Source organism: Dreissena polymorpha, chromosome 13 (genome assembly GCF_020536995.1).
Source record: "Dreissena polymorpha isolate Duluth1 chromosome 13, UMN_Dpol_1.0, whole genome shotgun sequence".
NCBI classification, from domain to species: domain Eukaryota; kingdom Metazoa; phylum Mollusca; class Bivalvia; order Myida; family Dreissenidae; genus Dreissena; species Dreissena polymorpha.
In genome coordinates, this window is record NC_068367.1 from 59,402,618 (window position 1) to 59,412,630 (window position 10,013).

Sequence of the window (10,013 nt, forward strand, 5' to 3'; positions counted from 1 at the left end):
ATTATCAGCTTATTATAACTATTGTTTGAATATGCGTATATAAACACGTTTTATTTTGTTCATATTATACAGTTAATATCGCTACTAATTACCCGATAATCCCGTATATTCCAGTTTTAAAGCAAATGCTGGTAAATATTTACGATACACAAACATTCTCGATATTTCCTTATGTATCAAATACATTTTGGCATTTGTTACTATTTAAAGAGATGATGAAATAACGTCTAATCGGGGCGTTTTTTTTTCCACTGAACACGCGATTTACACCTGACGTGATGTTCATGTATTTATACAACACAAAATACACCCAAACTTTCCAAACGACGTTCTACATGTCTGCATAATTTTCGCGCGCTTTTTATGAAACAAAGGATATTTTAGCACTGTTTATTTGACGCTAGAATTTGCCAAAGGACGCGTTAGCATTAAAATTCGGAAGTGTGTTTCGGATTACAAATTTAATAATGATAACCGAACGAATCATAAACAGTTGCGCGTAATTAATTCTACGCTACACATACATGTATGTACATATTGGTGGATATCTGTTCACTCGATCCGCCGCGTACGTATGCGGCGGATTTACTCCGGGAAAGTACGCGTGGTTAATACAGACTCGGCGTCGTTGCGCGGATCGATGCTGAGTGCCACGGCGATACGCCGCGTGAACACACGATTCGGCCGCCGCGGACTAATAATCTGGCCGTGGCGTAGCCGCGGATTATGTTTGTGCCGCTTTGGCTGAGCTGTATTATACAAAATCCTTGTAAACACTCTAGAGGTCACAATTTTGTTTCAGATTTTATGAATCTTAGTCAAAATATTTATTTTTGTGAGCAAAGTTTGATGTTTGGTAATGGGGTCAACTCAAAATATAGGTCACCAGGTCAAATCTTACAAAAACAAAAACACTCCATACGCCAGAGTTTTGGTTCAATAATGATGAAACTTGACCAGGATGTTTGTCTGGACAATATATAGGTCAAGTTTGATGTTTGGTAAAGATTCAGTGAACCGACTCATCTCAGGTGAGCGAACTAGGGCCATCTTGGCCCTCTTGTTAGTTGGTCGCGTAAGCGGCCGACTAAATTTACAGAGCATATTTTGCAAATCAGTATGTGCTTAGAAGCCTTAGCTAAGGTAACAACCGCAACTCACTAACCTTGGGACGATTGCCGCTGCCTGTCTGCAGCAGACGACAAATGATTCTGCTCTAGCAGTGAGTGTATATACCAGCTTCAAAGACGACATTGGCCAGTCTAGTGTTTATCATTGAAATCTGTACATATTGGCTGCTTTCAGGGAAAACGGGGCTTAATGCACGTCAAATAAGATTAGCCTGTGCACACTGATTAGCCTTTGCAATACGTACAAGCTAATCAAGGATGACAACAGCGAACAACTTCAGTGCCTTCAGCGCTTTGATTTAATTCAAGCTCTTGATATACAGTCATTGGCAATATATTCATTTATTTTGAATATTTTTTAACTCTTCTAATACAGTGCAACATGTGAATATCATATCATAATTAAATGAGTAGGATAGGGTCTAATGGTTGTATGCTACTCTATCAATAGAATATAGAAGTACATGTATTACAAAACAAAAGGGAAGTATCATTTAGAACATGTGATATTTACCAAAATATTTATATCCCAAAACTATAGAATAACGAACCATGCAGCTAATTTTCTTCTTGCATTGTACATATTCCTTGTGCTATTTCAGATTGTAATAAAACAGTTGCTAAGCAACCTGACGATTGACCTTGACCCAAGTTCAAAGCCCATTGTAAAGATTGGCGAGCCGGTGTACTTCATCGTATCCATGGTTACCACATCCAGAACCAACCGGTTCTTGCAAGTGACATATGGTGACGGACACAGCAGCAAGGTTTCACTTAAAGACACCACTACTCCAAGACTAGTCATAGAAGGTAGCGACCAGGAAATGGACATAATCGCTAGTTACGGGGATAGTTGTACACTGAGCTTAAAATTTTACTATATCTATCACAATGAAGGCCATTTTGAAGTGAATGTGTCAGTTTTTGATGGTGCTGATGTGAATTCTAAGAAAAAATGCTATGGGCTTAAAGATTTAGAAAAGTCTTCTGCTTTAGAAAACTTGAATACAGATGGACAGAATGCTGCTAACAGCTCTCCCTGTTCAAAGAAAATTGACAACGCTGATGTTAAATTGCAGGACAAAAATGTTATTGAAGGCATGCAGTCTGATGTTGATTATAAGCTGGAAGCTCGTTTTGAGAGAAAAATTCTTGTATTAAATGAAATAGCTGGAGTGAAACTTCGAGGGCAAAGGCTGAGTATCTGTGGGGCTGAGGTGCAATTCCAGGTACAGATGAACTCAAAACTCAACGTTTCTGTTCACTGGAGTATTTACAAGATGAAATCTGAAGATCCAGACAGTTATCATGAGGTTGAGGCAAATCTTAGCAACATTGTGGATGGTGAAGATCTAGAAATTATTGAAGATTTCCTCACCACTGCAACAGACCTGTTTTATCGAATTCAGAATGAAGGCTCTTATCTTGTGCATGTGACAGCTAGCAATACGTTGAGTGAAGCAGAAGCAGTCACAAATGTTGAGGTACAGTGTCCAATAGAAGGACTGAAGGCTGTTTGTTCTAGCCATTATTTAATGACTGGTGAAGCAATCCAATGTGCTGCCAAGGTTCTTGCTGGATCAGATGTAGTGTTCAGATGGATGGTGGAATTAGCCAATGACAAGTTTGCAAACATAGAAGGCGACCGTCTATCATTCGTCTTTAACCACTCCTGGATTTACAGCTTCATTGCGATCGCAATGAACAATGTGAGTCGTCAGTCATACGAGATCGTTAACGTGTATGTGCAGGATGAGATAACGAGCAGAGATGTTCATGTCCTCAAAATGCCCCATACCCTTCTAGGCAACGAGACAGCTCTTGCTGTAGTCTACCAGCCAGCATTTGTTGGCGTAAATTTTAACGAGCTTCATTTTGAGCTTGACTTTGGAAATGGACGGGTTTCACCAGCAATTGTTGAGGAAGATCCGAGGTGCTATGTACAGGTTAGGTACAAGTTCTCCACCCCAGGGGTTCATCAGGTGCTGGTGTATGTCTATAACCAGGTGTCCGAGTACGTGGAAAACATTACTGTCTGGGTCCATAGCGACCTGCAGTCCATAACCATGGAAACCAGGCAGGTGGTGTTCGCTGGAAGTCCTACCAGATTTTATATACTCAGAAACGGTAAGCTTATTTTGTGTTGCATCTATTGGCATGTAGGGTATAACAAGTTTCTAGAATAACCAAACTGGAAGGCTTCATTCTTGTTGCTAATATTGGCATGTAGGGTATAACAAGTTTGTAGAATAATCAACTTACTAAAATATCTTTAATGTATAAATTATTCACATGTCTATTAAAAAAAATTAATAAAATAAACTTTATTAAAATGTTATCACAATTATTGTTAAAAGATTTAAAAAAATTAAATTTAGTGATGCATTTTTTTTGGCGGAATCAAACAATTGCTAGTTTTTGTTATGCGTAAAGATACCATAAATGCATAGGTCTGTTTTAGACAGCATCGACAGTGTCACCTATTCATTTTTTGCAGACTTTAATGACATTGCCAGTCTCCCATTTAGTTTATGCAGATGATGAATTGACAAATGTATGTGAGATCATGTGTTTAGAGTTACTTATTAAATATGCACACAAGAATGGTTAAATTAAGTTTGTGCCAAAATAAATTGCACTTACAGTTCTTATTCATGTCATGTAAGGCAAAACATCAAAAGTGCAAAGCTCTAGTGTAACTTCTGTAAGTATTTGTTTATAGCAGCGATCTTGGCATTTAATTATATTCAATTGTGTCGACTTTGTTTGACAGCAAACTTTGGCGCAAGTAAAACATGTAGGGCATGCTAAAGTAGCTCTTGTACTGGTAATTGTATATATGTTAGTTAATTTGTACAGTTACCAGTCACATTAAAATGTTAATAGTCTGATGATTTCATTATCTTAATGGGTTTTTAATTGAGGCACATCAGGTTTTGCATGTTCAGTTTATTGAATGTGCCAAGTTTTAATGTGTTATTTATTTAAGACTTGGACCTGTTCGTGCTTTCCTGGCTGATTCTACATCTTCTGTGTGTGTTTTTTTGCAAGATCATGAAATATTGTCTGATATCTTATGTCTTATAAATGAGACACCTGTCCCCTTATTTACCCATTTATGCCTAGTGGACTCTCCCATCCTTTTAAATTGGATCAATTTATTTCCAAAATTAGGGATGTCTAGTATAATTTATTTCTATATTTAGAATATTTCTCACAGAAATTCCTTTAAGCAAACAGCGCAGACCCTGATGAGATGCCACATCATGCGGCGTCTTATCTGGGTCTTCGCTGTTTGCCAAAGCTTTTTTCTAGAAACTAGGAATAAATGGATTCCTTATTTGAAACTAAGTTGATTTCCCAATAGAATAAAATTCTAAAACCAGTTTCTTATTTTCCTTTGATAGTTTTGACTGAAGTTGATACTTCCTTAGAAGCCTGGCAGGTAATTGCAATCCATTAAATATATAAGCAAGGAACGAGTGTAAAACCAATGTATCTCATATGGAAATGTTCATCAGATGCAAATACAGTACAGGCACCGTGTACTTAAACAAACGCCACTCGCTGCGGTGTTCATCTCACTGTGTTCGCCTACCAATATGAACCCCGCGATGCGTGTTCAGATAAAATGTCGCGGGGGCCGTTTGCGATAAGGCGAACACCGCGAATCACCACGGACCCATATCTAACACGGTGTTCATCGTGTTTGCTAAAAATAAAATAATTGAACATAAACGTACTGTATTGATCCCTTTCATTTAAAAGTGAAAATGAATAATGTTTTTCACACTCATGCCCATGACAGTGTTTTCTGTCTTTTTAAAAATGGCGTATAAAAGAAAACTGTGTTCGCACCTAGCACCTTGAGGAGTGTTAATTGCGTGTTTGATTTTGCAATTAACAGTTTGATGCCATGGAGAACTCATCACAACTGATTGTAGTAATTGTATTATCCCGAGTCTCTGGATTCCCCGATACATACGTGTCAACTGTCTCAATCGCATACATGCAACTTCTCCCATCTTTATCCATTACTCGATAATCCCATAAATGCCTGATTTCCATTTTTAAACACAAATAATTGATGAATGTGTTGATCCCTTTTCATTAAATTATAAGTGTTAATATTGACGACAAAAGTAAAGTATCAAATGAATTTCGGCATTTGTTTCTATTTAAAAATTTGATGAAATAAGCGTCCAATCGGGACAAAGGTATTCATTCGTGCGTACATGTGAATCACCTTATATCAAATATGGTGTGCCCGCATCATGTACAATTCATGTTCTGTTACAAATTGTAGCGACAAATAAATACATGTACAGGCCCAAGATATTTTCGTGTCCAGTTTTGTCTTGACAAAAAGCGCGCGTTAATAGGCGTGGGTGTATTAATTTATACACAAAAAGCAGACAACATTGTAAAAGCTTCGTAGTGAATTTCCATTCAAGTATCGGGGTACACATGTATCTCGCAAATGATTTGGAATTGGCATTTCCTCTGAATAAATAAAAGGCAAAAATGCTGTGTCATTATCATCTTTTAGTTCGTTCAATATTGCAACAATTATTGTACTGTATCTGATTGCACATTAAGTGCATTGTACAGTTCATGAATATTCTTTAACAACAACCAATGAACAGCGTCATCTATATTTAGATTTCATTCAACATGAATAAGTCATTTTTTAGAAATTGGGAGAAAGTTAAAGCAATTTTTCGAAAATAAACCAACGTTTTTTAATTTAATTTGCTTTAATTATTTATATTTTGTGTTGTCTGTGTATGTTTGTTTGGTTCTCATTTGTTTTCAGCAAATCTAATGAAAATAAATACCGGTATCGCAATTGTAAATGTAAAAGCAAATCCCGTTTTCGAGATCATGTACAAGAATTACTTCCATGTTTACTGACATGTTCAATAATTGTTTTGACAGACGATACGTGCTTATCTAAAGTTTGTGTTTCATAATACATAGGATATTGGATTTTTGGTGATTGTTTAGGAAATAAAACAAAGACGCAGTCGGTAGTTTTCTATAGGCCTTTTGTACTGACCAATAATAATAATTAATAGTGCACATGCTTATTTAACATTTAGGGATAAGAAACACTGGTTCTAGACACTTTGGAAGAAAGTCATCGCGGTGATCACGGGTGTTCCCGTTTCTTATTTCTGCTCAGTGATTGAGTCTTTTTCCAGTACCCTATTGACACAGTTAACGATAGCGTGCAATTGCGGTGATTTCGGGTGTTCGCTGAACACCGCAGTCAGTAGCGTGTGTCCCCCCCCCCCCCCCCCCCCCCCCCCCCCCCCCGAACACCGCAGTCAGTAGCGTGTCCCCCCCCCCAGTGCTGTGCATTTTGGAATGAACTTACATAGGGTAAGTAATTGGAAAAAAGTTTTTTTTTTCAAAGTCCAATTTGAAACAACTGTGTATTAACATTGATAACAAAGGTATTGGCCTACATGTAGAAAAAATCCTGACAAATTTTCTTAAAAAATGAGCGAAATGTGGCTCCCTGAAGTAGAAGATCGGGCAAAACGGGCCATGTTCAGGCATTTAGGGGAGAAAAAACTGCTTCAATTTGCAACCCACTACCATTATTAATGGATTTATACAAACTTTCACATGTCTGCCATAACCTCTCAGCAGAGTTTCTCCAGAAAACAATTTATTGTGGAGAAATTTGCGTTTTTAATGACCATGTTGGGAGAACATTGATACCATCTGGGGAAGACCAGGAAACCATATGCGGGCAGTGACTGTATAATTCTTTTTCAGCCATTTTGTTGCAATTTCTTTGCTTTGTAGAGGCCTACAGTAAGCGTATGTGGGCACATATGCATTCAAGTGTACTTTTAATGCCTAATATATGATAAATAGTGCCTTTTCAACATTTATCGAGTTTTTTTTCTTTTTCCAACACTTTTTGGAAAATATAAAGAAAGACTTGACTGCTTTGTCGCATACATTAATTGGTTAGGTACATAAAAATTATGCCTTGATAAGTGTATGGTGTTTTTATGTAAAATATTTATGTGGCGTGTTCTGAGACTTTTTGTGCTAATTCGGCAAGTGTCATAATGAGAAAAACTCATTTGAAATGAAGTCGCTAAACTTGCGCTTAATTTTGTTTAGATTGCCATAAGTTTTCTGTGATTTTACTGTTAAGCGTATTTAAGTAACATTAATATCGGCACAGACTGGCCTTGGAAAGAATTGTCTATCAAACAAAATAATAGTTGATTTTGACCTTTTAATTTCAATGAGCTGACTTGTTACTCACCTTTTAACGAATTTGGCCATTGCTTGTTTATAGTCGCAAACAAGACTTCAACACATGACGTTGATACCGATTTTATACACTTAACCAAACAAAGTACAGTTGATTAATAACACTTACCTTGTTCACAGACAAGTTTAATCATTGTTATGAATTCTTGAAGGATATTTGCTGGAAAACTTTACGGATAAGTTATTAAATTATTAAACTTTTAGTCAGTTGTTGTAACATTATGTTTTTGTTATTTTAAGTGTTTAAATTTTAACGTAATTCCCTATGTGTTCGATAACTGGTTCGTCCACCATATTGTCAATTATAATAACCACAAGGGGAGTTAGACAGTATAGATAGATAGATATCTGACCTTCTTGAGAAGAAGTTTGATAAGTTATTAATACCACACCACCATAAAACACTAAGCATGTTTGCTAAATGCATGTGATATATTGAGAGGATGAAATGGAACACTGAGCAAAAGCAACTTTTCTTGTCTATCCCACTTGCAGATGTAATAATGCAAGTTGCCAACCAAAATGGGACTAATGAAAGCTCATATTACAGCTAGTTGCTGTAACAAATTTACAATCACAAGCAGTCTTTGATTTTGTGCAATGACAATGATAGATTTTAGAGTAACAATTGCTCTCATGTTGATATAATATGTTTGAATGTTGAAGAAATTTTACCTATACTCACTTTATTACAGTATGCATTTTTAGCCGGATTTTTTTCGAAAAAATCTCGGCTTATAGATTGATGTTGTCGGGCGGGCGGGCGGGGGGGCGGGCGGGCGGGCGGCGTGCTCGAAAATGTTAAAGTTCTTATTTCATGGTATAACTTTGGTATGCTTGGACCTAGAGTCTTCAAACTTGACATGAAGGTTGGCCAGGATTAACAGATGACCACTGGTCATTTCAAGGTCATTCATTTGAAGGTCAAGGTCACTGTGACCTTCAATATAAAAAATGTTAAAGTTGTTATAACTTTGGTATGCTTGGACCTAGAGTCTTGAAACTTGACATGAAGGTTGGCCATAACTAGTTAGTAACCACTGGTCATTTCAAGGTCATTCATTTGAAGGTCAAGGTCACTGTGACCTTGAATGTAAAAATGTTAAAGTTCTTATTTCATGGTATAACTTTGGTATGCTTGGACCTAGAGTCTTCAAACTTGACATGAAGGTTGGCCAGGATTAACAGATGACCACTGGTCATTTCAAGGTCATTCATTTGAAGGTGAAGGTCACTGTGACCTTCAATATAAAAATGTTAAAGTTGTTATAACTTTGGTATGCTTGGACCTAGAGTCTTGAAACTTGACATGAAGGTTGGCCAGAACTAGTAAGTAACCACTGGACATTTCAAGGTCATTCATTTGAAGGTCAAGGTCACTGTGACCTTGAATGTAAAAATGTTAAAGTTGTTATAACTTTGGTATGCTTGGACCTAGAGTCTTGAAATTTGACATGAAGGTTGGCCAGAACTAGTAAGTAACCACTGGACATTTCAAGGTCATTCATTTGAAGGTCAAGGTCACTGTGACCTTGAATGTAAAAATGTTAAAGTTCTTATTTCATGTTATAACTTTGGTATGCTTGTACCTAGAGTCTTCAAACTTGAAATAAAGATTGGCCAGTACTAGAAGATGACCACTGGTCATTTCAATGTCATTCATTTGAAGGTCAAGGTCACTGTGACCTTAAATGTTAAAATGTTAAAATTGTTATAACTTTGGTATGCTTGGACATAGAGTCTTCAAACTTGACATGAAGGTTTGCAAGCACACTTAGATGACCACTGGTCATTTCAAGGTCAAGGTCACTGTGACCTTGAATGTAAAAATGTTAAAGTTCTTATAACTTTGGTAGGTAAAAATGTTAAAGTTCTTATTCCATGTTATAACTTTGGTATGCTTGTACCTAGAGTCTTCAAACTTGACATAAAGGTTGGCCAGTACTAGAAGATCACCACTGCTCATTTCAATGTCATTCATTTGAAGGTCAAGGTCACTGTGACCTTCAATGTTAAAATGTTAAAATTTTTATATGCATTCAAAACATAACACAAGGTTTGCTCATGCCTTGAAAAGTACTTACATTTCATTTTGACCTTTGAACAATATTTCAGTAATTTAAGTATTGCATTGACAAAAACACAAAAGGTACTTTCCTGTCATTTAAATCAAAAATCCGGCTTCAATGCGGTCATCTCCGACCGCGGAACTCTTGTTTATAATTTATATTCCATTGCACCTTTGATCATAACGGTATGTGTTGCGCAAAATTCATTGATGCATCTACATATGAGGTTTTTAGAACCCAGGAAGGGCCAATGTAATGTTTCTTTATCAGACAACACAGTGACCTTTGACCTAATGGCCAAATAATGTAGTGTGATAATGTAAAACTCATTTAGATCAGGTGCATAGGAAGTCTGAAGATTGCAGATGGAAGCATTTTTGTTCTGAAGACAACATTAAAGTTTTCTATTAGAGGTTGAAGGGACATTGACATTTGACCTTGTGATCTGACACTGGATTTGACCTGTAAAACTCATTGAGGTGCATCAATATATGAATTTTGAAGGCTGTAGGTG

The 10,013-nt window shown here is 36.7% G+C and overlaps 1 long non-coding RNA gene across 1 annotated transcript; it reads left to right on the forward strand.

The window, feature by feature from the left end:
* Positions 1-8,220: 8,220 nt before the first annotated feature.
* Positions 8,221-9,655, forward strand: LOC127854836 (uncharacterized). Its single transcript, XR_008037127.1, has 3 exons — positions 8,221-8,745; positions 8,891-9,099; positions 9,418-9,655. It is a non-coding gene; the product is annotated as an uncharacterized LOC127854836 (long non-coding RNA).
* Positions 9,656-10,013: the final 358 nt, after the last annotated feature.